The 27874-nt window shown below is 45.4% G+C and overlaps 1 non-coding gene across 1 annotated transcript; it reads right to left on the bottom strand.

The window, feature by feature from the left end:
- Positions 1–6773: 6773 nt before the first annotated feature.
- Positions 6774–6846, bottom strand: trnav-aac. The gene has a single exon. It is a non-coding gene; the product is annotated as a tRNA-Val (tRNA).
- Between the last annotated feature and the right edge of the window lie 21028 nt (positions 6847–27874).

Raw genomic sequence — 27874 nt, 5'->3', positions numbered from 1 at the left:
AGTTATAGTGTTAATTAAACCAGATTAGCATATTAATACACATAGGCTAGAGTATAATTAACGATCGGGAATGTCTAAGAAGTGCCTGCATCAGAGGTCCCAGAAAATGCCGCAGATACAAGCAAATTTGTATCAACTCTGTTTAAACTCAGGGCGGGACGGTGGCGCAATGGTTGGCACGGCTGCCTCATTGCACTGAGGACACGGGTTCGATCCCGGTCCCAGATCACTGTCCGTGTGGTGTTTGAACATTCTCACTCCCACAACCTAGATGTACAGGCTCAGTGGAGTGGCCACGCTAAAAAGCACCTCTTAATTGAACAAACTCTAACTTTATAAAGGAACAACAATCTGTTCATTTCAGTCCTTCACTTTCGCAGGCCGGCAATGTTCAATCCAGTAGCGCAGTCACCAGTGAAAATAACAGTCTCAGAATGGGCTTCAGTGAAGTTAAATTGCCAATATAAAGGCCCCAACATGTACAAAATGCAATGATATCAGGAGAAACCGGCACAGCCACCGAGATGGATTATCACGAACAACTCAGCAATGAAGAAAGATGTGGGTTCAGGACGATATATGGCGTTTGCTGACAAATCTAAACAGAACGGTTACCTCAGAATAAGCGCATTCGATGTGGAGGATGGGGAGGTCTATTACTGCGCACTGAGAAACAGCGTTCGAGAAAACCTAAAGCCCCGTACATAACCCTGAGTGAGTGTTTACAGCATCACTGAGGTTCCTTTCCGAGAAAGAATTGATCCCAGACTCAGGCAAGCAATCATGTCTATTTACCGGACATGTTTCTGTCCTTGTGTAGATCAAGAGAAGAATACTTTTGGGAAATCTTGAGAGCTATGGTTGAAAATATCAGCCATGATTGAATGGCAGAGCGGACTCGATGGGCCAAGTGACCTAATTCTGCTCCTATGTCTAATAGTCTTATGGTCTTATTATGGTCCATCATACCGCAAATTGTATTGTAACTTTAAAACCAGAATATCTACCTACCGGCAGAGGGTGGCACTCAACTGAGGAGATGCACGAAAATCATGGCGTGCTCTTGCAGAAAGTCCAAGGACAAAGACTCCTCGTTACCTGTTCTTTTAACGCAAAGCAGAATGGATCAATACGTGCTGCGGTACAAAATGTACAAGGTACTTAATGGGCGACGCTGTGGCTCAGTGGGTTGCTCTGCTGCCTCATGCTCCTAGAACCCGCGTTCGATTCCCGGCTTGGTTCTCTATCTTTGCGGAGTCTGCACGTCCTCCCCGTGTCCACGTGGGTTTCCTCCGGGTGCTCCGGTTTCCTCCCACAAGTCCCGAAAAGACGCTTTGTTAGGTGAATTGGACATTCTGAATTCTCCCTCTGTGTACCTGAACAGGGGTCGGAGTGTGGTGACTCGGGAATTTTCAAAGTAACTTCATTGCAGTGTTAATGTAAGCCTACTTATGACACTAGTGAAGATTATTATTACGACAATGTACGCTTAATGTATAATAACCGCCGAGCAACATGAAAATTACTATCAGTTGGGACATGGGAAGCACATGGTGCCAGGTTTAGACTTTAATAGAAATCAATTTTTCGATCGAAAATACCTGAAATTTCTGTTGACACGACATGTCTTCTGTTCGATTCCCACGCAGATCAGGGACATACTGCGCCCATTTATGTTATGAAGAGACGTTGCATGGTTTTGGGTGTACAGGATTATGAGGGGCATGGCAGGGTAGATAGGGAGCAGTTGTTCCCCTTAGTTGAAGGGTCAGTTACGGGGGGACACAAGTTCAAGGTGAGGGGCAGGAGGTTATGGAGATTTGAGGAAAATCTTATTTAGCCAGAGGATGGTGACTGTTTGGAGTAAACTAGGTGGGAGGGTGGTAGAGGCAGTGTGCTTCACATCCATTAAATAGTACCTGGCTGAACACATGGCACGTCTTCGCATTCAAGGCTATGGAACACGTGCTGACAAATGAGGTCCTGTAGTTAGTCCTGTATTTTTCACATGTTGGTGCAGACTCAATTGACCGGAGGGCCTCATCTGAATTGCTTGGTTCTGTGCATCTGTGATTCTGGGTGCTATAACATTCCTGGCGCTATAATAATTCCGCGAGTGACAAACTTCCAGGATTTCTGCGTACATATTTATGTCCAGGTATTGGCTGCCCAATTTTACTGGCCTTGTCTTTCACTGGCGTGTCGCTGGCAATCAGAGGAATGCATTTCTCTGCTGCAATAAAGCAAGATGTGATAATGTTGTGATAACAAGTACCGTGAGCCGGCTGCGGTATTGGGATCGCCGCACCATTGAAGGATACGGCCTGCTGGACCTCTCGCAAATTCCGACAGCGAGACACCCAAAGCGAGAATCATACCCCTAGACCAACGCCCTTCTAATCCACAGAGCCCAAGTGGAGAATTGAACTGACTGGAGAACTGGATCTCAACGCTGACCTCCCGGACCTCGGACTTTGAATTGTTCCAAAGAAGCTTAACAGACATTTGTTGCTTCCATTGATCTGACAGAGAGCTGGCACAGACACGGCGGGCGGAATGGACTCAATCTGTGGTGTAATCATTCTCTGATTTGATGCGAACCTCCCATTGTGGGCAGGAACCCAAGGCCTCTTCTCATTTAATCTCTCTTGACTTGCCCCCTATTAGAGCCCTTTCCTGTTGTTCTGTTTGCTCCCTCCGGGATTTCACTTGGTTAAGACGCCCTATATTTCTAACCTGTCCCAGTTTTAATGGAAGGTGATGGTGAAAGCCGAGCTTTATTGTCCTTTGGACAAATGCCGCCTGACTCCCTGAGTTGTTCCAGTATTTTCCGCTTTCTCCGCAGATGCTAGAGTCACAGACAGACTCTCGGCGGTTGTGGCAAGGACCAAACAACATAACGGGCTACAAAGCGAAGCCGAGCAGTATCTCTGGCAGCAGCGCACCCCTCCCCGATGAACTAAATGCATTCTATGCCCGGTTTGAGCAGGTAACCAGCAATCCGCGGTCGAGTGCCCCAGCAGCCCATAATTCACCCATATCCACGATCAAGTAACAGGGTAGTTGTTATGGGGGACTTTAACTTTCCAAATATTGACTGGAAATACTATAGTTCGAGTACTATAGATGGGTCAGTTTTTGTGCAGTGTGTGCAGGAAGGTTTTCTGACACAGTATGTAGACAGGCCAACAAGGGGCGAGGCCACATTGGATTTGGTACTGGGTAATGAACCCGGCCAGGTGTTCGATTTAGATGTAGGTGAGCACTTTGGTGATAGTGATCACAACTCGGTTATGTTTACTTTAGCAATGGGCAGGGATAGGTATATACCGCAAGGCAAGAATTATAGCTGGGGGAAAGGCAATTATGATGCTATTCGGCAAGATTTAGGAGGTATAGGATGGGGAAGGAAACTGCAGGGGATGGGTACAATCGAAATGTGGAGCTTTTTCAAGGAACAGCTACTGCGTGTCCTTGATAAGTATGTACCTGTCAGGCAGGGAGGAAGTTGTCGAGCAAGGGAGCCGTGGTTTACTAAGGAAGTTGAAGCACTTGTCAAGAGGAAGAAGAAGGCTTATGTTAGGGTGAGACATGAAGGCTCAGTTAGGGCACTTGAGAGTTACAAGTTAGCCAGGAAGGACCTAAAGGGAGAGTTAAGAAGAGCGAGGAGAGGACACGAAAAGTCGTTGGCGGATAGGATCAAGGAAAACCCTAAGGCTTTCTATAGGTATATCAGGAACAAAAGAATGACTCGAGTAAGATTAGGGCCAATCAAGGATAGTAGTGGAAAGTTGTGTGTGGAATCAGAGGAGATAGGGGAAGCATTAAATGGATATTTTTCGTCAGTGTTTACACTGGAGAAAGACAATGTTGTCGAGGAGAACACTCAGGTTCAGTCGACCAGGCTAGATGGAATTGAGGTTCAAAAGGAGGAGGTGTTAGCAATTTTAGAAAATGTCAAAATAGATAAGTCCCCTGGGCCAGATGGGATTTATCCTAGGATTCTCTGGGAAGCCAGGGAGGAGATTGCAGAGCCTTTGTCCTTGATCTTTATGTCGTCTTTGTCGACAGGAATAGTGCCGGAAGACTGGAGGATAGCAAATGTTGTCCCCTTGTTCAAGAAGGGGAGTAGAGACAACCCTGGTAATTATAGACCTGTGAGCCTTACTTCGGTTGTGGGTAAAATGTTGGAAAAGGTTATAAGAGATAGGGTTTATAATCATCTTGAAAAGAACAAGTTGATTAGCGATACTCAACACGGTTTTGTGAAGGGTAGGTCATGTCTCACAAACCTTATTGAGTTTTTTGAGAAGGTGACCAAACAGGTGGATCAGGGTAAAGCTGTTGATGTGGTGTATATGGATTTCAGTAAGGCGTTTGATAAGGTTCCCCACGGTAGGCTATTGCAGAAAATAAGGAAGTATGGAATTGAAGGTGATTTAGCGGTTTGGATCAGTAATTGGCTAGCTGAAAGAAGACAGAGGGTGGTGGTTGATGGCAAATGTTCATCCTGGAGTTCAGTTACAAGTGGTGTACCGCAAGGATCTGTTTTGGGGCCACTGCTGTTTGTCATTTTTATAAATGACCTGGAAGAGGGTGTAGAAGGATGGGTTAGTAAATTTGCAGATGACACGAAGGTCGGTGGAGTTGTGGATAGTGCTGAAGGATGTTATAGGATACAGAGGGACATAGATAAGCTGCAGAGCTGGGCTGAGAGGTGGCAGATGGAGTTTAATGCGGAAAAGTGTGAGGTGGTTCACTTTGGAAGGAGTAACAGGAATGCAGAGTACTGGGCTAATGGCAAGATTCTTGGTAGTGTAGATGAACAGAGAGATCTCGGCATCCAGGTACATAAATCCCTGAAAGTTGCCACCCAGGTTAATAGGGCTGTTAAGAAGGCATATGGTGTGCTAGCCTTTATAAGCAGGGGGATTGAGTTTCGGAACCACAAGGTCATGCTGCAGCTGTACATAACTCTGGTGCGGCCACACCTGGAGTACTGCGTGCAGTTCTGGTCACCACATTATAGGAAGGATGTGGAAGCTTTGGAAAGGGTTCAGAGGAGATTTACTAGGATGTTGCCTGGTATGGAGGGAAGGTCTTACGAGGAAAGGCTCAGGGAATTGAGGTTGTTTTCGTTAGAGAGGAGAAGGCTGAGAGGTGACTTAATAGAGACATATAAGATAGTCAGAGGGTTAGATAGGGTGGACAGTGAGAGTCTTTTTCCTCGGATGGTGATGACCAACACGAGGGGACATAGCTTTAAATTGAGGGGTGAGAGATATAGGACAGATGTCAGAGGCAGTTTCTTTACTCAGAGAGTAGTCGGGGTGTGGAACGCCCTGCCTGCAATAGTAGTAGACTCGCCAACTTTAAGGGCATTTAAGTGGTCACTGGATAGACATATGGATGAAAATGGAATAGTGTAGGTCAGATAGGCTTCAGATGGTTTCACAGGTCGGCGCAACATCGAGGGCCGAAGGGCCCGTACTGCGCTGTAGTGTTCTATGTTCTATGTTCTAAGTTTCCGAAGTCAGATCGGCCTTCCTGAAAGTGAACCCACGGAAGGCGATGGGCTGGGACAGGATCCCTGGTCGTGCACTCAGAGCCTGTGCATACCAGCTGGCAGAGGTATTCACAGACATCTTTAACCTATCCCTACTCCACTCCGAGGTCCCCACCTGCTTCAAGAAGACCACCATCATACCGGTACCAAAGAAGAACCAGGCAGCATGCCTGGTCAATGACTACCGCCCGGTGGCCCTGACGTCAGTTGTAATGAAGTGCTTCGAGAGGCTGATCATGAAGCGCATCACCTCCATACTCCCGGAATGCCTTGACCCACTTCAATTCGCATACCGTCGTAACCAGTGCACATCAGACGCCATTTCCCTGGCCCTACACTCATCCCTAGAGCATCTCGAAAACAAGGACTCCTACATCAGACTCCTATTTATTGACTACAACTTCGCACCGTAAAATCACTCTTCCCACTTCACCACATGTTTATTTACACCAATTTATTTTCATTGCTTCCATTGATATGTCTTCCTCTCCCATTGTCTCCCCCTCCCCATTCCCCTAGCCAATCGCATCCCTCTTGGGAAATCCGCCCCTTGTTCCTCATTGTCATCTGCCATTAACACATTCTAATCTTCTAATCGCCTCTATCAGCACCGTTCTTAACACTGATTAGAAACATTTACATTCCCTTTTTCTTCCAACCCACACATTTTTATTATTCTCCACCCATGGCTGGCCGTCTGTCGAGGCCCAATGCTTCACACTCCCCTCCGCCCATCCTACGTCCCCCACACACTCCGCCAGTCTACACCTGACCAAAGATCCAGTTGTCCAGCTTCGACAAAGAGTCACCCAGACTCGAAACGACACTTGCCATCTCTCTCCACAGAGTCTGTCAGACCTGCTGAGACTGTCCTGTGTTTTCTGTTTTTCTTTCCCATTGACGCATACGCAGTAAGTTGCTTTTATCGTACATTTAGACATGTTTGAAATGGTGATTAAATATGTTCATCTGCATCTGTAAACCCAAAAGATTCTGTGGTGGTTGAACAAACTGCTAATATCCGAATCGTGGCAAAATAGGGAAGGCTTTTCTTCCCCTGGCGTCTTGAATATTCCGTATTTCTGACTTTGTTGCAGGAATTTTAATATCTCATGAGAGACCAAATCTCATGTTCCTCGAACGAGCGAGATTGAAGAAGAAAGGTATTTTGTGCAAACATTCGTCACACAAAATGAAAAGCACGCGATGTTTCTGCCCGGTTTCGAACCGGGGACCTTTCGCGTGTTAGGCGAATGTGATAACCACTACACCACAGAAACTGCTGGGAGCATCGCAATCAGTGGCCGTGCGCAATGTTGAACCTCAATGTACTGTTGCAGCTTCTGATGGTTCCGTTGAGTGGCCATGTAACTTATTGCAAGAAGCCCTTTCTTTAAAACTGATGTCTCAACTTATGAAAGCATCGGATATTGAACTTTGCTGAACTGGAGATAAGTTATGTTTTGCTTGGAGTTGAATTGAGAGGGCAGGGCTTTCATAAGTAATCAGAGCTGAAACGAGAATTGATGATGCCCTGCTCACTTTGCTCTGCATCGGGAACCAACTGTCCAACCCACTGAACTAAAGGGGACGCCAAAACTAGGAACTGCAAGCCAGCAGTCGAACCTGGAATGTCCTGATTCGTAGTCAGACGCGTTATCCATTGCGCCATTAACATATTGACGATGAAGAAAGAGGAAATCTCAGGACGATATCTGGCGGCTGCCAACAAGTCTAAAAAGAATGGTTACCTCAATATAAACGCGCTCAGTGTGGAGGACGGGGCGGTCTATTACTGTGCAATGAGCACAGTGTCACGAACTGCGAGCCAGCCAGGAGTGTAAAGCGAATGTGATAACCACTACACTACAGAAACAGCTGGCAACGCGGACGCTAACGGACCTGTGTCACCTTCAACATTCTTAAGTGCTACAGAATAAAGCAACCGACTTTACTCAATATTTGTTTCGTTATTCAATGCTTGAGTTGAGTTTAAGAATTGACAATTACGTGTTTCTTATATTTGACCTCTTTGTGTTTTGGTGTGTAACATGCTGCAGCCTCAATACCGTTCATGTAGAAGAAAGGAGGGGTAATTGCAATTCAACATTGAACCTGGATTCCCACACTGGCTTTTCCTGTTTCTCCATCAGGATGACAGTTTTTACTTTCCAAAAGGTTAAGTCTCTGGCATTTCCTCGAAGTCAGTTACAGTATCGTTTGTGCCTGTCCTTTTGAGTACACATTACTTTCAGACATCCTTCAATCTGTCCTGTTGCATTTGCTGATCCCAATGTCATCTACTCTGCATTGCCGAGACTAAATGCCGACTGGATGACCGCTTTGCAAAACACCTTCGCTCCATCGACAAGCTGGTGGCAGACTCTACTGTCGCTTGCTATTTCAACTCACTGTCCTGCTCTCATGTCCACATGTCGGATCTTGGCCTGCTGCAATGTTCCCGTGTAGCTCAGCACAACGCCGAGGAACAGCACCCCATCCTCCGAATATGCACGGTCCAGCCTTGCGGATTTTACAGTAGGCTCAACAACGTCAGACTGCGAAATACCTCCTCCCCCTACACCACATGTTTATTTCCATCAACTTATTTTCATTGCTTCCATTGATATGGTTTCCCCACCATTGTCCCCCCCATCCCCCTATCCCGTTCCACCCCTCTTGGGAAATCCTACCCCCTCTTCCTCATTGTCCTCTGCCATTAAAACATTTAATCACCTAATCGCTTCTCCCAGCACCGTTCTTAACTTGGAATCCCTTTTACTTGCTGTCCAACACATTTTTGTGATTCTCGTGCCTTGCAGGTGGTGAACAGGTTTTGAGGGGTGAGAACGTGAGTTGCTCGCCGGAGTATCTTAAAATTTACAGTGCAGAAGGAGGTCATTCGGTCCATCGAGTCTGCACGAGCTCCTGGAAAGAGCACCCCACCCCTTACCCAAGGTCAACACCTCCACCCCATCCCCACAACTCAGCAAACCCACCCAACACTAAGGGCAATTTATCATGGCCAATCCACCTAACTTGGACAGTGGGAGGAAACCGGAGCACCCGGAGGAAATCCACGCACACTCGGGGAGGATGTGCAGACTCCAAACAGACAGTGACCCAAGCCAGGAATCGAACCTGGGTCCCTGGAGCTGTGAAGCAATTGTGCTATCCACCATAGAACATAGAACATGCCCTTCGGCCCTCAATGTTGTGCCGAGCCATGATCACCCTACTCAAACCCACGTATCCACCCTATACCCGTAACCCAACAACCCCCCCCTTAACCTTACTTTTACTTTTATTAGGACACTACGGGCAATTTAGCATGGCCAATCCACCTAACCCGCACATCTTTGGACTGTGGGAGGAAACCGGAGCACCCGGAGGAAACCCACGCACACACGGGGGAGGACGTGTAGACTCCACACAGACAGTGACCCAGCCGAGAATCGAACCTGGGACCCTGGAGCTGTGAAGCATTTATGCTAACCACCATGCTACCCTGCTGCCCCTAAAATTGGGATAGATCATAGAATTTTGGATTGGATTGGATTGGATTTGTTTATTGTCACGTGTACCGAGGTACAGTGAAAAGTATTTTTCTGCAAGCAGCTCACCAGATCATTCAGTACATGGGAAGGAAAGGGAATTAAACAGAATTCAAGAAAATACATAATAGGGCAACACAAGATATACAATGTAATTTACAGTGCAGACGGAGGCCATTCGGCCCATTCAGTCTGCACCTGCTCCCTACTTAAGCCCACAAATCCATCCTATCCCCATAATCCAGTAACCCCACCTCACCTTTTTTGGACACTAAGGGCAATTTATCATGGCCAATCCACCTAACCTGCACGTCTTTGGACTATGCGGAGGAAACCCACGCAGACACGGGGAAAGCGTGCAGACTCCACACAGACAGTGACCCAAGCTGGGGATCGAACCTGGGACCCTGGAGCTGTGAAGCAATGGTGCTAACCACTATGCTACCGTGCTGGACCACGTCCCTAACCTTTGACCTGCCCTGGTAAATACGGTATGAATGTGGCCAATCCAGCTCAGTTTCTGATCAATGGTAACCCCCAGGATGTTGATTATGGGAGATTGAGTGATAGTAATGCCATTTAATGTCAAAGGACGATGGTTAGATCCTCAGTTGTAGGAGATAGTCATTGGCTGGAACCTCTGTGGAGCGAGCATAACTTGTCACTTGTCAGCCCAAGCCTGGATATTGTCCAGGTCTTCCTGCATTTGGACATTGTCTGCTTAATTATCTCAGGAGTCGCGAATTGTGCTGTACATTGTGCAGTCATCCGCAAACTTCCCCATTTCTGACCTTATGTTGGAAGGGAGGTCATTGATGAAGCAGCTGAAGATGGTTGTGCCGAGGACGCTACCCTGAGGAACTCGTGTAGTGATGTCCTGGAGCTGAAATGATTGACGTCCAATCACCACAACGATCTACCTTTGTGCCAGTTATGACCCCATCAAGTGAAGAATCTTACCACTGATTCACATTTCATCTAGGACTCCTTGAAGCCATACTCCGTCAAATGCTGCTTTGATCTGGAGCTCGTTGCATTGAATAGACAGTAGAAATATGGATAAGAAATCGACTAAGAGCCAGGAAACAACTAGGACTTTTTGAAGAGCCATTTTTCGGACTTAAAGGACGTAAAGTACACAGTGATCGGGAGCACGATCCTACTCTTCCTCTTACACATTAATATACCAGACCTTGGTGCAGCAGAAAGATTTCCAAATATGGGCACAACAACGAAGAAAGGATGTGAAGCCATTAAGGGGGATGCAAGGAATATTGCGGAGATTATTTCCAGAGATGAGAAACTTCAGTTATGAAGGTAGATTGGAGAGATTATGAGGATTTTCCTTTTGGAGAAGTTTGAGAAGTGAGCTGATAGAGTTTTTCAGAATCATGAGTCATCTAGACATAATAGAGAGGGAGGAACTGTTCCTATTGCTGGAAGAACCTTGCACCAAGGGGGACATATTGGAGGTAATTGGGAAAAAGAAGCATGGATACATAAGGAAACACATTTTAACGCAGGAGTGGCTATGATCTGGAATGGACTGCTTGCGATTGGGGGAGAGATGGCCTCAATAGATATTTTCAAAAGAAAATTTAATTTAATTATTATTTGAAACAAAATGCTGGACCATAAGGAAAAGAGTGGTATTGGATAATTTTCTCCTTCACTGCGACACCAAATACACAAATGGCATTTTTTGGAACTGTTAATATTCGATGCTGATACTGAAATAGGCGACTGTGGTAATGTTATACGGCCAGTAATTCAGACGTCCAATCTAATTATCTGAGGACATGTGTTCAGAGCCCACTACATCAGACTGTGGGAAGTAAAACGCTACTTTTTGTGCACAATACGGCCATCAAAGCAAAGCTGAAACATTCGATCCTCACCTCGTATTGTCTCTATGTGACGCGACGCTCACAGTCGATTGGTTGACACTTAACTACCCTCTGAAATATTCTGGAGAGCCAAAACAATCATGAGATTGCAGGTGAGACCGGCATCGCATGAAAGTATAAAAGAAGTATAAGAAAGTATAAGAAAAGTTTGTCCAGTAGATGGCAGCGAAACAGTTACTGGTGATCTCAACTGAAACACAGGTTGTATCATTATTACTGTAATCTGCTCACATTAAACTAGACCTTATTTTTGTTTACATCATCCTAGATTGTGTTTGTGATTATATGACAGCATTTCACGTTCCCACCCCATCAATTAATTAAAAATACTACAGTAAAAACAAATAAAGTACCTGGTCGAATATAAACTGAGATACCTGCTGCATCGTGATGACACGGACTGACCATGGTAGGAACATCACCAGATATGGCTCGTTGAGAATAAGAGACAGGACGGAAGAAGCATTTATTTCTGTATCCATACTGGGAGAAGTACTTAGTGCAACCTTAAGCGAAAAATATAATGTTGGAACACTAACAGAAACAGGGTCCAAATTAGCAATACCAGAAAGATGTTTCATTCAGAACTGACAGGAACAATGTTTCCAGAAATATTAACAGAGGATTGCACTAAAATTTGAATGGCAGCGAGGCTATTAATGCAACAATTACAGAGGCCGCATCTTTGTGTCCACATTTATTTTACAAGATCAAATAGAAATAGCAAAACCATGGCTTACTAAGAGTGTAACAAATATAGTGTTTGAGGTTATTTTCACGAAATCAGTCTCCAGTGCATTGCGGAACACATCACTGGGCCCAGTTGCATGAAAACACTGTCAGTGTTTGGCGCACGCAAATCGAAATTTTGTCTGATACATAGTGTGTGTGTGTGTGTCTGTGTGTGTGTGTGTCTGTGTGTGCCTGTGTGTATGTGTGGGTGTGTATGCACGTGCGCATATGCTCCCGTGGCTGTTTATATAATAGCAAATGCTTTATCGAATGCGGGATAACGCCTTATGATTGGGATGGCGTTTATGTTATTACACAGGCATCGTCCAGTGGAATGATAGGTAAGATCAGAATCTGCTGGAATTTCCCTTCAGCCTAGGCATGATCTGAGGAGAGAAATACAGTTAACTTTTCCTGGCGATGGCACTTAATCAGAAGGATGGTCATCGATTTCAAACTGCAAATCTGTTTCTGGGTTACGATATTACTCTCCTGAGTGGCACATTTGGGAAGACTCCTGCTTCTGAATTTCATAGGATTCCTGCAGTGCAGAAGGAGGCCATTCGGCTCATCGAGTCTTCAACGACCCTGCAAAAGAGGAACCTACCTTGGCACTTTCCCGTAACCCAATCGAAACTGCACATCTCCGGAGGAAAAAAGGTAAATTTTAGAATCGCCATTTCACCTAACTTGTCGACCATTGGACTGTCAAGGGAAACCGGAGCATCCCGATGAAATCTGCGTAGACACGGAGAGCCTGCAAACTCCACACAGTTGCGAAGTTTGGAATCGTTCGGAGCCCTGGCTCTTTGACGTCCCCGTGCTAACCATTGTGACACGGAGCCTGCATTCAACACGGTGCCTGCGTTCAACTTCACAGGCGTCATAGAAATTACAGTGCAGAAGGAGGCCATTCGGCCCATTGAGTCTGCGTTCCATTCCCACTCTTGGATTTGTTTGACCATGGAAGAAGTTGGGGGAACTCAACGCCGGTTGTTAACCAGCGCCAAATTTCTCCGCCACTGGATATCATTCTCCGAGAGCATAAAGAATGTGAGCCAAAGGAAACTGAATCTAGAGATGACCTGTTCAGTATTTCCAACATCATCCGTTTCTGTTTTAGATTTCTAGCAGCTGTACTATGTGACCTCTGTGCGAATCTAATGGGAGCTAGGCAGGGATCTAATCCACTACTGGGACCACTTTGACTCCTGAGTCAGAAGGTTGCGGGTCCAAACCACAGTTCGGACACTCCACTACAGAACGAAGGTGATATTGCGATGTAAGCATTTCTCTTCTTTTATCGATAATTTTTCCTGTTATTTTATCCATTATTTTCGGACATTCAGAGGGAGGGAGAAAATTGAAAGATATTGCAACTCCGGGCATCTCTCCATAGAGCGGGGGATGGCTTCCTGAGTCATTGTTGCAAATTCTAGATAAGGAGGTAACTTTATCCAACGTGGATTTGCGAAGCACGTCAGAACTGCCCGGCCCTGGGCCACACTCGGGCCTGGTAAGAATCAGAGTCCGGCTCCAGTGTATTAATATTACGGAGAACTGAGCCGCGGGTCAGACTGGGGACAGAAAATACACTCGGGTCAATTATTTCAGTGTATCAATAACAGAGACTGCCGGGCCCGGGGTCAGACTGGGGTCTGGTATAATAATAATCACAGAGACTGCTCCAGTGTTTCAATAAAAGAGACTGCCAAGCCCGGGGTCAGACTGGGGTCAGCGATAATAATAATCGCAGAGAGCGGCTCCAGTGTATCAATAACAGAGACTGCCGGGCCCGGGGTCACACTGGGGTCTGGTATAATAATAATCACAGAGACCGGCTCCAGTGTATCAATAACAGAGACTGCCGGGCCCGAGGTCCGATTGGGGTCTGGTATAATAATAATCACAGAGACCGGCTCCAGTGTATCAATAACAGAGACTGCCGGGCCCGGGGTCAGACTGGGGTCAGGTATAATAATAATCACAGAGACCGGCTCCAGTGTATCAGTAACAGAGACTGCGCCGTCCGGGGTCAGACTGGGGTCTGCTATAATAATAATCACAGAGACCAACTCCAGTGTATCAATAACAGAGACTGCGGGGCCCGGGGTCAGACTGGGGTCTGGGATAATAATAATCACAGAGACCCGCTCCAGTGTATCAATAACAGAGACTGGTGATAATCTTCGGTGAAGGGAGTCAGGGGATCTCATGAACAGCTGATTTTAAGCGGAAGTGAAACTATCAGAAAGCAATGATGCCCCGGGCCCTCGCCCAGGCTTCATTATCATGCTGAGTGACAGGGATGTGTGTGGGAAAAGCGGATTGGAAAATTCATTGAGTGAGGTGCGTGTGATTGACTCCACCTCAGATCGTTTATACCCAATGGGCGGACATTTATGGCAGACCCTATAATGGTGCATCTGTCGGGGGAAACAAAAACATCTGTTTCTTCTAATTCTTACCAAGTTCTCCATTTACACAGACATGCAAGAGCCGGTTCCGGCAGCTTATGAACACTATTTATATTTTCAATTAAGGGGCAATTTAGCGTGGCCAATCCACCTACCCTTCACAGCTTTGGCTTCATAGACCATGCAGTCACGGAGAGAAGGTGCAAACTCCACACGAACAGTGACCCAGGACCGGGATCGAACTCAAGTCCTCAGAAGCGTAGGCAGCAGTGCTAACCATTGCATCACCCAGTTTCTGGACACATAAGTTTAAATCATCAGATCGGGACACAAAGACTAAAAGCCAAAGCCTCATCACAGGCAGAATTAGTGCCACAAATGTTAAAGATAATTGTTCTTTTTCGAAATAAGTGCTATTCACTATTACTTTGTCCAAAGTAGTGGATTGTAAACAGCAACGGACCTCTGAAAGATTCGTGGCAAATATCTACACACACCCAGGTTCTGCCTAAAGACAGGATTAGCACAAGAGGAAAGCTGTGTAATCATTGCATTTAATTCGGCCTCAATGAAGGACAGGGGTAGATACAGAAAAGGTGCTGGGACAATGATTAGAGATGAACCATCCAACTGGTCCCATTTCCTCTCATTCTTCAGATCTTAATACCTTCAAATATTTATCCATCATTTTCCACAGTTGCTGTTAAATCTGATTCCATCATAATTTCCCCTTGTGTGTTCCAGTTTATAACAACTGGCTGTGTAAAAACAATCCTCCTGTTCAATACAGTAAATCTGTGTCCTCTGGTTACAGACCCTCCTGCCAGTTGTAATAGTCTCTCTTTAATTACTCTATTCAACCCTTGATGGTTTTGCTTTATCAGTTTAATTAAATAGACACACAAAAAGATTGAGAAAGATACACAGAGAGAGAGAGTGAAACTGAGCGAAGAAATGAGAAAGAGAGACGCTGTGTTGAGAGATAAAAACTGAGAAACAGTAAAAACAAAGAGAGGGAGAATGATAAAATAGTGAAAGGGAGCAAGATATCATTTCCTGGCTTCAGAGAACCGGGGAAACTCAGTCACTGATCCACTGACCATCCAGTTATGTCCTGGAATGGAATCTCTAAACAGATCACAACAGGTTCATTTGTAAATGTCACCGCAATGTGATCTGTGTGAGTCTGCCCTGACTCTGTGGGCAGATATAAGCCGCATTAACAGATGTTCTCACCAGATTGTGGTCCCTGGATTTATTTTTTGCTCAGAAGTGAGATGTGCGGTTTGGAACCGGCAGCAGAGAAACAGGAAGTTGTGTTACCTGAGAATGAAACAGCAGGCGTCAGTTTCATGTTATCACCCTGAACAGTCTTCCTGCCTGTGAGGGTGAACTCACTCTGACGGCATCAAGAACACCCACACAGATTGCTGCCGGCCTCAGCATTACATTCGCCTCCATTCCCATTCCCTTTAAAAAGTTAGATTATTTGTTTAGAAGCACAGTAACCGATCGGGAGATACACAGATGATCTTCACTGGTCATAATACAAATAATAATCTGGAGAGATGAAGGGAAATTAAAGCAACAGTCTGTTAACAGAGGTTATACTAATGTAGAAAGTTTGAACTCACTTGGTGTCTGAGAACGAGAGGGGGGGGGGAGAGGGGGGGGGGGAGAGCGGTTAAGTGAATGAGCTGGTGCCTTTCTGGCACAGAATTTTCCTCTCATGACGTTTTGGTGCTTAATTATTTTCAGAAGTGCCTTCAACAAAAAAGATTTAAACACGAGGTGCCATTTAAACACTAGGTTCCAGACTCGGCTGCTGTGTGCCTGTGTGAGTGAGTTAAGTCTGAGAGAGAGATGAGGATTCAACTGATTTGGGTGCAGCCTGAGACAGAGAAAGCGAGCTGAACCGATATGTAAGTAATTTGAAAAATATATTTGTCTTTTCAATGGAATGGACAGCTTGATATTACGGTCTAGATCACTCAAGACCAGTAAATACTGAGTGCAGCATAGGATCTGGAAGGTAATCTCAATAAAATGTCATCTGCTGAAAAATAATTGCAATTATTGGCAACGCCATTTGCAAACAATAAATAATGATGTTGTGTTCCAGACTAACCGGCCCTTATGGACATACAGGCACACACATAGACACACATAGCCACACACAGACACACACATGCACACACACACACGCACACACACATGCATATACATAGGGGCTGGTTTAGCTCACTTAGCTAAGTTGCTGGCTTTTAAAGCAGGTCAGCACAACGGTTCGATTCCCGTACTAACCTCCCCGGATAGACGCTGGAATGTGGCGACTAGGGGCTTTTCACAGTAGCTTCATTGAAGCCTACTCGTGACAATAAGCATTTTTCATTTCATTTCATACACACACAGTTTCAGACTCTGTCTCTCACAATCAGTGGCCGGACCAAAAGCAAACAGAAATCCATTCAGCAAACAGGGTGAAAGACAATTCGGATGATGAAAGGAAACAGTGGGTAATTGCCACATATGTACACAAGGCTGAATTAGTTATATCCAACACAATGGAGTTTGTGACTGTGTTGTGCAATGTGAAGTTCAATATGGCTCCTGTGTTTCTGTTCCTCAGCCTGGTGATGAAGTGAATGTCACAAGGTTCGCTCCAACCTACAGCAAAATATTACACACCCATTACCAGACCAATCACACAACACCAAATAGTTATTAATTATGCTTTTGTAAGTGAATTAAGTCTGAGAGAGAACAGAGACATTAATTAATCTATGTGTAGTCTGAAACAAAGATATGAGAACAGATCGTCAGGAGGTTTCAAGATGTATTTGCCTTTGCAACGAACTTCCATGACAGCTAATACTTATTGACACGACAAAATGTATTCTTCCAAACACAAGTGAGTTCCCCTTTTCACGTACAAGGCAGTGGCGCAGTGGTATTGTCGCTGGACTAGTAATCCAGAGACCCAGAGTCAAGCTCTGGGGACCCGGGCTCCCACCACGGCAGGTGGTGAAATTTCAATCAAGAATGATCTGGAATTAAAAGTCTAATGGTGACCATGAAACCATTGTTCTGTGTAATCAAACCGCATCTGGTTCACTGATGTCCTTCAGGGAAGGACATCTGTCACCCTTACCTAGTCTGGTCTACATATGACTCCAGGTGACTCCACAGCAATGTTGTTGACTCTGAAATGCCCTCAAGGATGGGTAAGAACTGCAGGATCAGCCAGTGACACAACATCCCATGAACGAATAGAACGTATTTGGTATATTGAAAATAAAATTCCATCTTTCTTTCTTTCTTTCTTTCTTTCTTTCTTTCTTTCTTTCTTTCTTTCTTTCTTTCTTTCTTTCTTTCTTTCTTTCTTTCTTTCTTTCTTTCTTTCTTTCTTTCTTTCTTTCTTTCTTTCTTTCTTTCTTTCTTTCTTTCTTTCTTTCTTTCTTTCATCTATCTATCAACCTTTATTTTTTCATTCATTTGCGCGATATATCGCCACTGATTGGGTCAGCAATTATGGCCCATTCCAAATTGCCATTCAGAAGGTGGTGGTGAGCTGCCGCCTTGAATATCTGCAGTCCCTGATATACAGTTACACCCATATAGTATTAGCGAGAGAAGCCCAGTATTATCACCCAGCCACCGTGAAGGAACGGCGATATATTTCCAAGTCAAAGTGTTGAGTGACTTGGAGAGGAATCTCCAGTTGGTGGTGTTCCAAAGTATCTGCTGCTCTGGTCCTCGTTGATGGTTGTCGCCGTGGGTCAGGTAGGTGCTGAATATGAAACCTTTATTAGTTCCAACAGTAAATCTTGTGGATGGCAACAATCAAGCGACTGATTTGTCCTGGATGGTGTAAAGCTTGTTGTGATTTGTTGAAGCTGCACTCCAGACAAGTGGAGCTTGTATTCCATTACACTTCAGACTTTTGCCTTGCAGATGATGGACAGGCTGTGGGCAATCTGGATGTGAGTTACTCGCCACAGGATTCCTACCCTTTGAACTGCTCTGGCAGCCACAGCATTCGTCTGGCTTGTCCAGTTCAGTTTCCAGTCAATGACAACCCCCGGGATGTTGATTGTGCGGTAATCAATGAAAATAAATCTGTCGCATTATTCTGTGAATGAAACTGAGTCTAACAAAATAACATCAGAGAGTAGGGTTAACATAATATGAATGGAAACTTGGTGCAGTTGAACAACTGCTCCGAAATGGCGACTTCTAACATGTGTAGCAGCATGGATTCATGCATCAATTAATTAATCCGCACATAATGTAATATTAACAGATATAAGGTCTAATGCAATGATTAAAAAAGAGTCAATTGCAGTAGAGAGAGGTGTTGCTCAGTGCATTTCTGAATGTGACTGCACCTATTTCTTAAAACAGTAAAAACAGTCTCGTGTAGTCATTACTGAGAAAGGGTGAATAGTAGTATGTATAGAAACACTGTCCCTCTTATTCAAATGTTTAACTGCAGAGAGCATTATATCCACAGATACAATGCTGAGGGAAAGATAAAACGAAACATTGTCCTATACAATCATTCCAGAGACAAGACCCAGGGTAATAAAACTTGTTACACGGTTAAGTACAGTGATAACTGAAGCAGGGATGAATGTAATACTACGAAACACAATGTGCAGTAAAATATTAATAAATACATCGTCTAACTACAAGTAAAAACTCAACTAGATTAACTTATAGAGGCCACAGAAGAATGATCTAATGTATAAATAACTGGAATAATATCGAAAGATATAAACACTGAGAGGGTCTAATTGAGAGAGAACTGAGAAAGGACCTATTTTATTTTAAACAGAGATGTGGAGGAGTGCGGTAATAAATTAGATGTAACCCATTGCACGATTAATATTGTAAGAAGTCTTACAACACCAGGTTAAAGTCCAACAGGTTTGTTTCAAACACTATCTTTCGGAGCACTGCTCCTTCCTCAGGTGAATGAAGAGGTTTGTTCCAGAAACATATATACAGACAAATTCAAAGATGCCAGACAATGCATAGAATGCGAATATTTGCAGGCAATTAAGTCTTTACAGATCCAGAGATAGGGGTAACCCCAGGTTAAAGAGGTGTGAATTGTCTCAAGCCAGGACAGTTGGTAGGATTTTGCAAGCCCAGGCCAGATGGTGGGGGATGAATGTAATGCGACATGAATCCCAGGTCCCGATTGAGGCTGCGCTCATGTCTGCCGAACATGGCTATAAGTTTCTGCTCGGCGATTCTGCGTTATCGCGCGTCCTGAAGGCTGCCTTGGAGAACGCTTACTCGGAGATCAGAGGCTGAATGCCCTTGACTGCTGAAGTGTTCCCCGACTGGAAGGGAACATTACTGCCTGGTGATTGTTGCGCGATGCCTGCTCATTCGTTGTTGCAGCGTCTGCATGGTCTCGCCAATGTACCACACTTCCTTTCCTGCAGCGTATGTGGTCGACAACGTTGGCCGAGTCGCACGAGTATGTACCGTGTACCTGGTGGGTGGTGTTCTCACGTGTAATGGTGGTATCCATGTCGATGATCTGGCACGTCTTGCAGAGATTGCCCTGGCAGTGTTGTGTGGTGCCGTGGTCGCTGTTCTGAAGACTGGGTAGTTTGCTGCAAACATGGTTTGTTTGAGATCGCGTGGTTGTTTGAAGGCAAGTAGTGGGGGGTGGGGATGACCTTGGCAAGATGTTCATCTTCAACGATGACGTGTTGAAGGCTGTAAAGAAGATGTCGTAGTTTCTCCGCTCCGGGAAAGTACTGGACGACGAAGGGTACTCTGTCGGTTGTGTCCCGTGTTTGCCTTCTGAGGAGGTCGGTGCGTTTTTTTACTGTGGCGCGTTGGAACTGTCGATCGATGAGTCGAGCGCTATATCCCGTTCGTAGGAGGGCATCTTTCAGCGTCTGTAGATGTCTGTTACGCTCCTCCTCGTCTGAGCAGATCCTGTGTATGCGGAGGGCTTGTCCATAGGGGATGGCTTCTTTAATGTGTTTAGGGTGGAAGCAGGAGAAGTGTAACATTGTGAGGTGACCCGCAACAAGGCAGAATCGCCGAGCAGAAACCTATAGCCATGTTCTGCACACATGAGTGCAGCAACAACCGGGGCCTAGTATTCATGTCACATTACATTCATCCCCCGCCATCTGGCCTGGGCTTGCGAAATCCTACCAACTGTCCTGGCTTGAGACAATTCACACCTCTTTAACCTGGGGTTACCCCTATCTCTGGACCTGAAAAGATTTAATTACCTACAACTGTTCGCATTCCAAGCATTATCTTGCATCTCTGACTTTGTCTATATAAATGTTTCTGGAACATACCTCTTCATTCACCTGAGGAAGGAGCAGTGCTCCGAAAGCTAGCGTTTGAAGCAAACCTGTTGGACTTTAACCTGATGTTGTAGGAATTCTTATGTGCTCACCCCAGTCCAACGCCGGCATCTCCACATCACGATTAATATTGGTATTGTCCCGCACAGTAATAAATAAAACAGAGGGAAGCGCATCATTTACAGGTACAGAAACTGGTATTAAATAAACAGAGCCGGCGGTGTCTCGGAATTACTAAAACAAGGCCTTGATTAATACAAGTGGAGACAGTGTAGTGCAGTAGAAAGCGAGAATTTCCTCCCACAGTCCAAAGATGCGCAGGTTAGGTGGATTGGCCATTCGAAAGGATTTTCCCTGAGTGTGCAAAGGTTAGGTGGGGTTATGGGGATAGGATGGAGGAGGGGTCCTCAATAGGGTGCCGTTTTGGAGGGCGGCTGCAGACTCGATAGGCCGACTGGCCTCCTTACGCACTGTTGGGATTCTATGATTCTTTGAAAAGACCGGGATTCACAATAACTGGGGCACGGTTCTAATGCAGTTGTTACTGTTACAGGGTAAATATTCATAATAACGGAGGCAGGGTGTGCAGCAACGATTAATGGAGGGGAGTCCAGAATCAAGGACACAGTCTAAGGATATAGATGAGGAGAAATTTATTGACCTAGAGCGGTGAGCCTGTGGAATTCTCTACAACACAAAACAGTTGAGGCCAAAACTTTGTATGTTTACTGGAAGGAATTATATCTAACTCTTGTGGATATAGGGATCATAGGATATGGAGGGAAAGTGAGAACAGATTACTGAGTTGGATGATCAGCCACGATCAGAACGAATGAACGAGCAAGTTAAAGGGGCCGTACGGCCTACTCTTTCACCTATTGTCTATGCTTCTATACTTCTATGGTTCTATGTAACTCAACAAAGTGTAAATTATATATAAACTGAAACAGGGCTTAGTACAGTAATTCCTGATACAGGGTCTGCACTAATATAAACTGAGACAAGGCCGAGTGTAGTGATTTCTGAGGGGAGGGGGTCTTCAATGATGTAAATTTAGACAGGGTTCTCGAGCACTAATTGCTGATAGAGCGTCGAGATTAATATAAAGTGAGACAGATTCTAGTGCCGTAATTATTGATGCAGGGTCTAGATTAACGAAAACTGAGATTAGGTCTAATGCAGTGAATGCTGATTCAGGGTATACATTCGTACAAAGCGAGACAGGATCGATTGCAGGATCGGCCCAAGATTAATGTTTATCAATGTCGGGCACTGTGTGATGTTTACTGTTACACAGTTGAGATTATATACATTAAGACAGATGTGCGTTTTTTCTGTGTGTTTGTCCGTGTGCGTGGAGATTTTCACACCAATCTCCTACACAAATAATTCCTTGATTTTATACACCAATTAATGGGACGGAGTATGGGGAACTTTACTCTCCACATACCCTGCGTTTTTCCTGCTCTGCAAGTATCTGATGAGACGGCAAAGAGGAAGCATTACTCTGTTCCTCACATGTGCTTTACGTGTCCTTCACATGTTAGATGGCGGATGTTGTGGAGGGGCTTTGCTCTGTACTGCGCCTGTCCTTCGAGTATTTGAGGGGAGATTGTTCAGGGAAATTTACTCAGTAACTAAATGTTTACTGTTGAGGCCCTGGGAGTGTATAATGGGACAGGTTTCAGGAAGCTTTATTCTTTATCGATATCTGTGATGCATTTGACCTGAGAGTGTTTGCTGGTTCAGTTTGCAGGAAGGTTTGCTTTGTATACGACCCCGTCCTGTACCTGACCTCCGAGAATTTGACGGAATAGTTTAAACAAGCAGAGCGTTACTAAAGCTGTCCTTGGAATTCTGATGGGGCGCAGGGAATGGTAAGTTCTGGGACCAATGTCTTAATGTCTGTGTCATATTTGAAAAGTGAGAAAAACGGATGCTCAGGTGATGAAAGGGGCAGTAGCAGAATGTACACAACAGCGACTAAGGGACAGAATACAGTGTAGCTGTGAACAATGGTTTCAGATTGGGTGGGGTACAGTGTTATTCTCCAGTGGGTAATATTAGCAGCACTGCTTTTTATGCTATATATTAATAGACAGGATTCGGGACTCGGGTTCACAGGATATGAATTGAAAAGTTGCATTTGTCTCCAAAATTCGCAATGTAGCAAGCAGGGAAGAGGATTACATAGAGAGATACATAGACGTTTGGAATAGGAGGAGGCCTTTTGGCCCTTCGAGCCTGCTCTGCCATTTATCACGATCATGGCTGATCATCCAACTCAATAGCCTAATCCTGCTTTCTCCCCATAGCATTTAATCCCATTCTCCCCATGTCTGAGGATCAACTATTTCCTGTGGTCATGAATTCCACTCTTTGAACATGGAACATAGAAAATTACAGCGCAGTACTTGCCCTTTGGCCCATGATGTTGCGCCGTCCTGTGAAACCCCTCTAAAGCCCATCTACACTATTCCCTTGTCGTCCATATGTCTATCCAATTACCATTCGGATGCCCTTAGTGTTGGCGGGTCCACTACTGTTGCAGGCAGGGCATTCCACGACCTTCCTACTCTCTGAGTAAAGAACCTACCTCTGACGTCTGTCCTATATCTATCGCCCCTCAATTTAAAGCTGTGTCCCCTCATGCTAGACATCACCATCCGAGGAAAAAGGCTCTCACTGGCCAGCCTCTCTAATCCTCTGATCATCTTGTATGCCTCAATTAAGTCACCTCTTAACCTTCTTCTCTCTAATGAAAACAACCTCAAGTCCCTCAGCCTTCCCTCATAAGATCTTCCCTCCATACCAGGCAACATCTTGGTAAATCTCCTCTGCACCCTTTCCAATGCGTCCACATCCTTCCTATAATGCGGCGACCAGAATTGTACGCAATACTCCAAATTCGGCCGCACCAGTTTCGTGCAGCTGCAACGTGACCTCATGGCTCCGAAACTCAATCCCTCTACCAATAAGAGCGAACACACCGTACGCCTTCTTAACAAACCTCTCAACCTGTGTGGCAACATTCAGGGATCTATGTACATGGACACCGAGATCTCTCTGCTCATCCACACTACGAAGAATCTTCCCATTAGGCCAGTACCATGTCTTCCTGGCATTCCTTCCAAAATTACTCACCTCACACTTTTCTGCATTGAACTCCATTTCCCACCTCTCAGCCCAGCGCTGCAGCTTACCTATGTCCCTCTGTAACTTGTAACATCCTTCTGCACTGTCCACAAGTCCACCGACTTTAGTGTCATCTGCAAATTTACTCAACCATGCTTCTACGCCCTCCTCCAGTTCATTTATAAAAATGACAAACAGCAGTGGCCCCAAAACAGATCTTTGTGGTACAACACTAGTAACTGAACTCCAGTCTGAACATTTCCCATCAACCAGCACTCTTTGTCTTCTTCCAGCGAGGCAATTTCTGAGCCAAACTGCTAAATCACCCTGAATCCCATGCCTCCGTATTTTCTGCAATAGCCTACCGTGGGGAACCTTATCAAACGCTTTACTGAAATCCATATACACCACGTCAACTGCTTTATCCTCATCCATCTGTTTGGTCACCTTCTTAAAGCGCTCAATAAGGTTTGTGAGGCACGACCTACCCTTCACAAAACCATGTTGGCTATCTCTAATCCAATTATTCCTTTCCAGACGATTATACATCCTATCTCTTATAAACCTTTCGAAGACTTTGCCCACAGCAGAAGTAAGGCTCACTGGTCTATAGTTACCGGGGTTGTCTCTACTCCCCTTCTTGAACAAGGGGACAACATTTGCTCTCCTCCAGTCTTCTGGCACGATTCCTGTAGACAAAGATGACTTAAACAGCAAAGCCAAGGGCTCAGCAATCTCCTCCCCCGCTTCCCAGAGAATCCTAGGATAAATCCCATCCGGCCCAGGGGACTTATCTTTTGTCACACTTTCCAGAATTGCTAACACCTCCTCCTTATGAACCTTAAACCCTTCTAGTCTAGTAGCCTGAATCTCATTATATAACTCTCTAGCGCCCTAACTGAACCTTCGTGTCTCATCTTTACATAAGCCTCCATCTTCCTCTTGACAAGTGTTTCAACTGCTTTAGTGAACCACGGTTCCCTCGCTCGACCACCTCCTCCCTGCCTGTCAGGTACATACTTATCAAGGACACGCAGTAGCTGTTCCTCGAACAGGCTCCACATTTCCATTGTGCCCATCCCTTGCAGTTTTCCTCTCCATCCCATGCATCCTAAGTCTTGTCTCATCGCATCATAATTGCCTTTCCCCCAGATATAACTCTTGCACTGTGGTGTATACCTATCCCTTTCCATCACTAAAGTAAACGTAATCGAATTGTGGTCACTATCACCAAAGTGCTTACCTACCTCCAAATCTAACACCTGTCCTGGTTCATTACCCATTACCAAATCCAATATGGCTTCGCCTCTCGTTAGCCTATCTACATACTGTGTCAGGAAAACCTCCTACGCTTTGGACAAAAATGGACCCATATAAAGTACTCGAACTAAAGCGTTTCCAGTCAATATGTGGAAAGTTGAAACCACCCCCATAACAACTAACCTGTTGCTTTCGCTCCTATCCAGAAACATCTTTGCAATCCTTTCCTCCAAATCTCTGGAACGTTTTGGAGGCCTACAGAAAACCCCTAACAGGGTGACGTCTCCTTTCCTGTTTCTAACCTCAGCCCATACTACTTCAGTGGGCGAGTCCTCTTCAAAATTCCTTTCTGCCACCGTAATACTGTCCATGACTAGCAATGCCACCCATCCCTCTCTTTTACCACCTTCCCTGAGCATACTGAAATATCTAAACCCAGGCACATGCAACAACCATTCCTGTCCCTGCTCTATCCATGTCTCCAAACTGGCCACAACATCGAAGTCCCAGGTACCAATCCATGCCGCAAGTTCACCCAACTTATTCCGGATGCTCCTGACATTGAAGAAGCCACACTTTAAACCACCTTCCTGCCTGCCGGTACACTCCTGCAACTTTGAAACCTTACTCATGAAAGAGTACCTTACTCTTGGTTGAAGAAATATCTCCTCATCTCTGTCCGAAATGAATCCTGTATCCTCAGACTATGGCCCATGGTTCTGGACACACCCATCATAGGTAACATCTTCCCTGCATCTACCCTGTCTAGTCCTCTTAGAATTTTATAAGCCTCTATGAGAGCCCCACTCATTCTTCTTAACTCCAGCGAGAACAATCCTGACGTAGTCAATCTCTCTTCATATGACAGTCCCGCGGTCCCTGGTGTTGTAACAAGGATGCGTCCAGCCTAGGCTGCAACAGGTCACTGGCTTTATCATGTACACAGGCAGATAGGTGGCAGATAAAATTCAATGCAGAGAAGTGATGCAGTAAAACTAAATATTGGGGGGGGGGGGGGGTGCGGGTCGGTTGTCTGAAAAGTTAGGAAACCAAAGTTAAAAGAGAATATGAGATTGCAGGCTAATGATCAGGACATTAACCGAGTAAAACGGACCGAGGGCTCAGGAGAGGTTTGTAAAGTTTCCAGAACACGTCCGAGAGTAGGGAGTATGAAATGTGGCAGGTATGCAACTTCAGGCACAGCAGAAAAACGGACAATGTAGAGAAGGGGTGGTCGACGCAAATCTGGGGGTGGTGTACCTAAATGTGCACAGTGTACGAAACAAGGTAAATGAACACTTGCACTCATTGGAATTGGGCGGTACGATGTTGCGGACATCAGAGAAACGTGGCTGCGAGGGAATCAGGGCTGGGATCTAAATATCCAAGGATATGTGTCCTATCGAAAGGACAGGCAGATGGGAAAAGGGAGCGGGGTTGCATTGTGAGTAAGGAATGAAATTAACTCGATAGCAAGAAGCACTTTAGGGTCAGAAGGCATAACATTCCTGTGAGCAGAGTTGACGAATCGCAAAGGAACAAAGAAACTGATGAGAATTACGTACAGCCCCCTAGCCGTAGTCAGATAGTGGGGCAGAAAACAAATCAGGCGATAGAAGCAATGTTACACTAATCATGGGGGACTTCAATATGCAGGAGGACAGGGGAAGTCAGGTTGGGAGCAGATCCCAAGAAAAGGAATTTGTGGAACATCGTCGGAGCAGCTTGTGATAGAGCCCAGTCGGGAACAGGCAATTGTGCATTTGGGGATGTGTAATGAGGTCGACTTGAGTTGGGAACTTAAGGTGAAGGACCCTCACGGGGCAGTGACCACAATAAGATAGAATTCACCCTGCAGTTTGGGAGGTAGAAGCTCGAATCAAATGGAACGGTATTACAATTGAATAAAGGTAACTACAAAGATAAAGGGAGGAGCTGGCCAGAGTTGATTGGAAAGTGAGCCCAGCAGGGAAGACATTGGAACAGCAGTGGCAGGACGTTTTGGGCAATATTCGCGAGGCAGTACAAAAATTAACCCCAAGGAGGATGAACTATGCTAAGGGGAGGACAGGGCACACATTTTCTAAAAGTATTTTTATTAAGGTTTTGCAGAATTTTTCACAATAAAACAATAGTAACAATAATAACAAAACAAACTAGAGTGAACATTAACATAGCGTAAAAAGAGAATATAAAATAACTATTAAATAGACATTACCCCACGTGACCTAGCCTTCTCACACCATTCCAGTGAAGCACTCACCCCCCCCCCCCCCTACGGATTGCTGCTGCTGCCGACATTTTAATTTTCCCCGAGAAAGTCGAAGAACGGCTGCCACGTCCGAGGGAGCCCTAGCGTAGGCCCTCTTGAGGCAAACTTTATTTTCTCGAGGCTGAGAAACCCAGCCATGTCGGTAACCCAAGTTTCTACACTCGGGGGCTTCGAGTCCCTCCACATTAATAAAATCCGTCTCTGGGCTACTAAGGAGGCAAAGGCCAAGACGTCGGCCTCTTTCGCCCCTAAAACGCTCGGGTCTTCTGCCACTCCGAATATCGCTCTCTCTGGACTTGGCACCACCCGTGTGTTAAGCACCTTGGATTTTGCCCTCGTGAACCCTTGCCAGAACTCTCTAAGTTCCGGGCATGCCCAAAACATGTGTGTGGACATGGTTTGCAGGGCTGCCCTTGCACCTCATACAGCTGTCCTCTACCCCAAAAAACTTGCTCATTCTCGCTGCTGTCATGTGTGCCAGTCTAAATCGAATTAGACTGAGCCTGGCACATGATGATGAGGAATTAACCCTGCCCATGACCTCTTCCCATAGACCCGCTTCCAACTCCTCACCAACTCCTCCTCCCAGTTACACCTGAGCTCCTCCACCGGGGTTTCCTCCGCCTCCTGTAGTTCCTGGTAGATATCCGACACCTTCCCCTCCCCCACCCAGGTGCCGGAGAC

The sequence above is a fragment of the Scyliorhinus canicula genome, unplaced genomic scaffold (genome assembly GCF_902713615.1).
Source record: "Scyliorhinus canicula unplaced genomic scaffold, sScyCan1.1, whole genome shotgun sequence".
NCBI lineage: Eukaryota > Metazoa > Chordata > Chondrichthyes > Carcharhiniformes > Scyliorhinidae > Scyliorhinus > Scyliorhinus canicula.
This window is presented reverse-complemented; position numbering and strand designations above follow the sequence as displayed.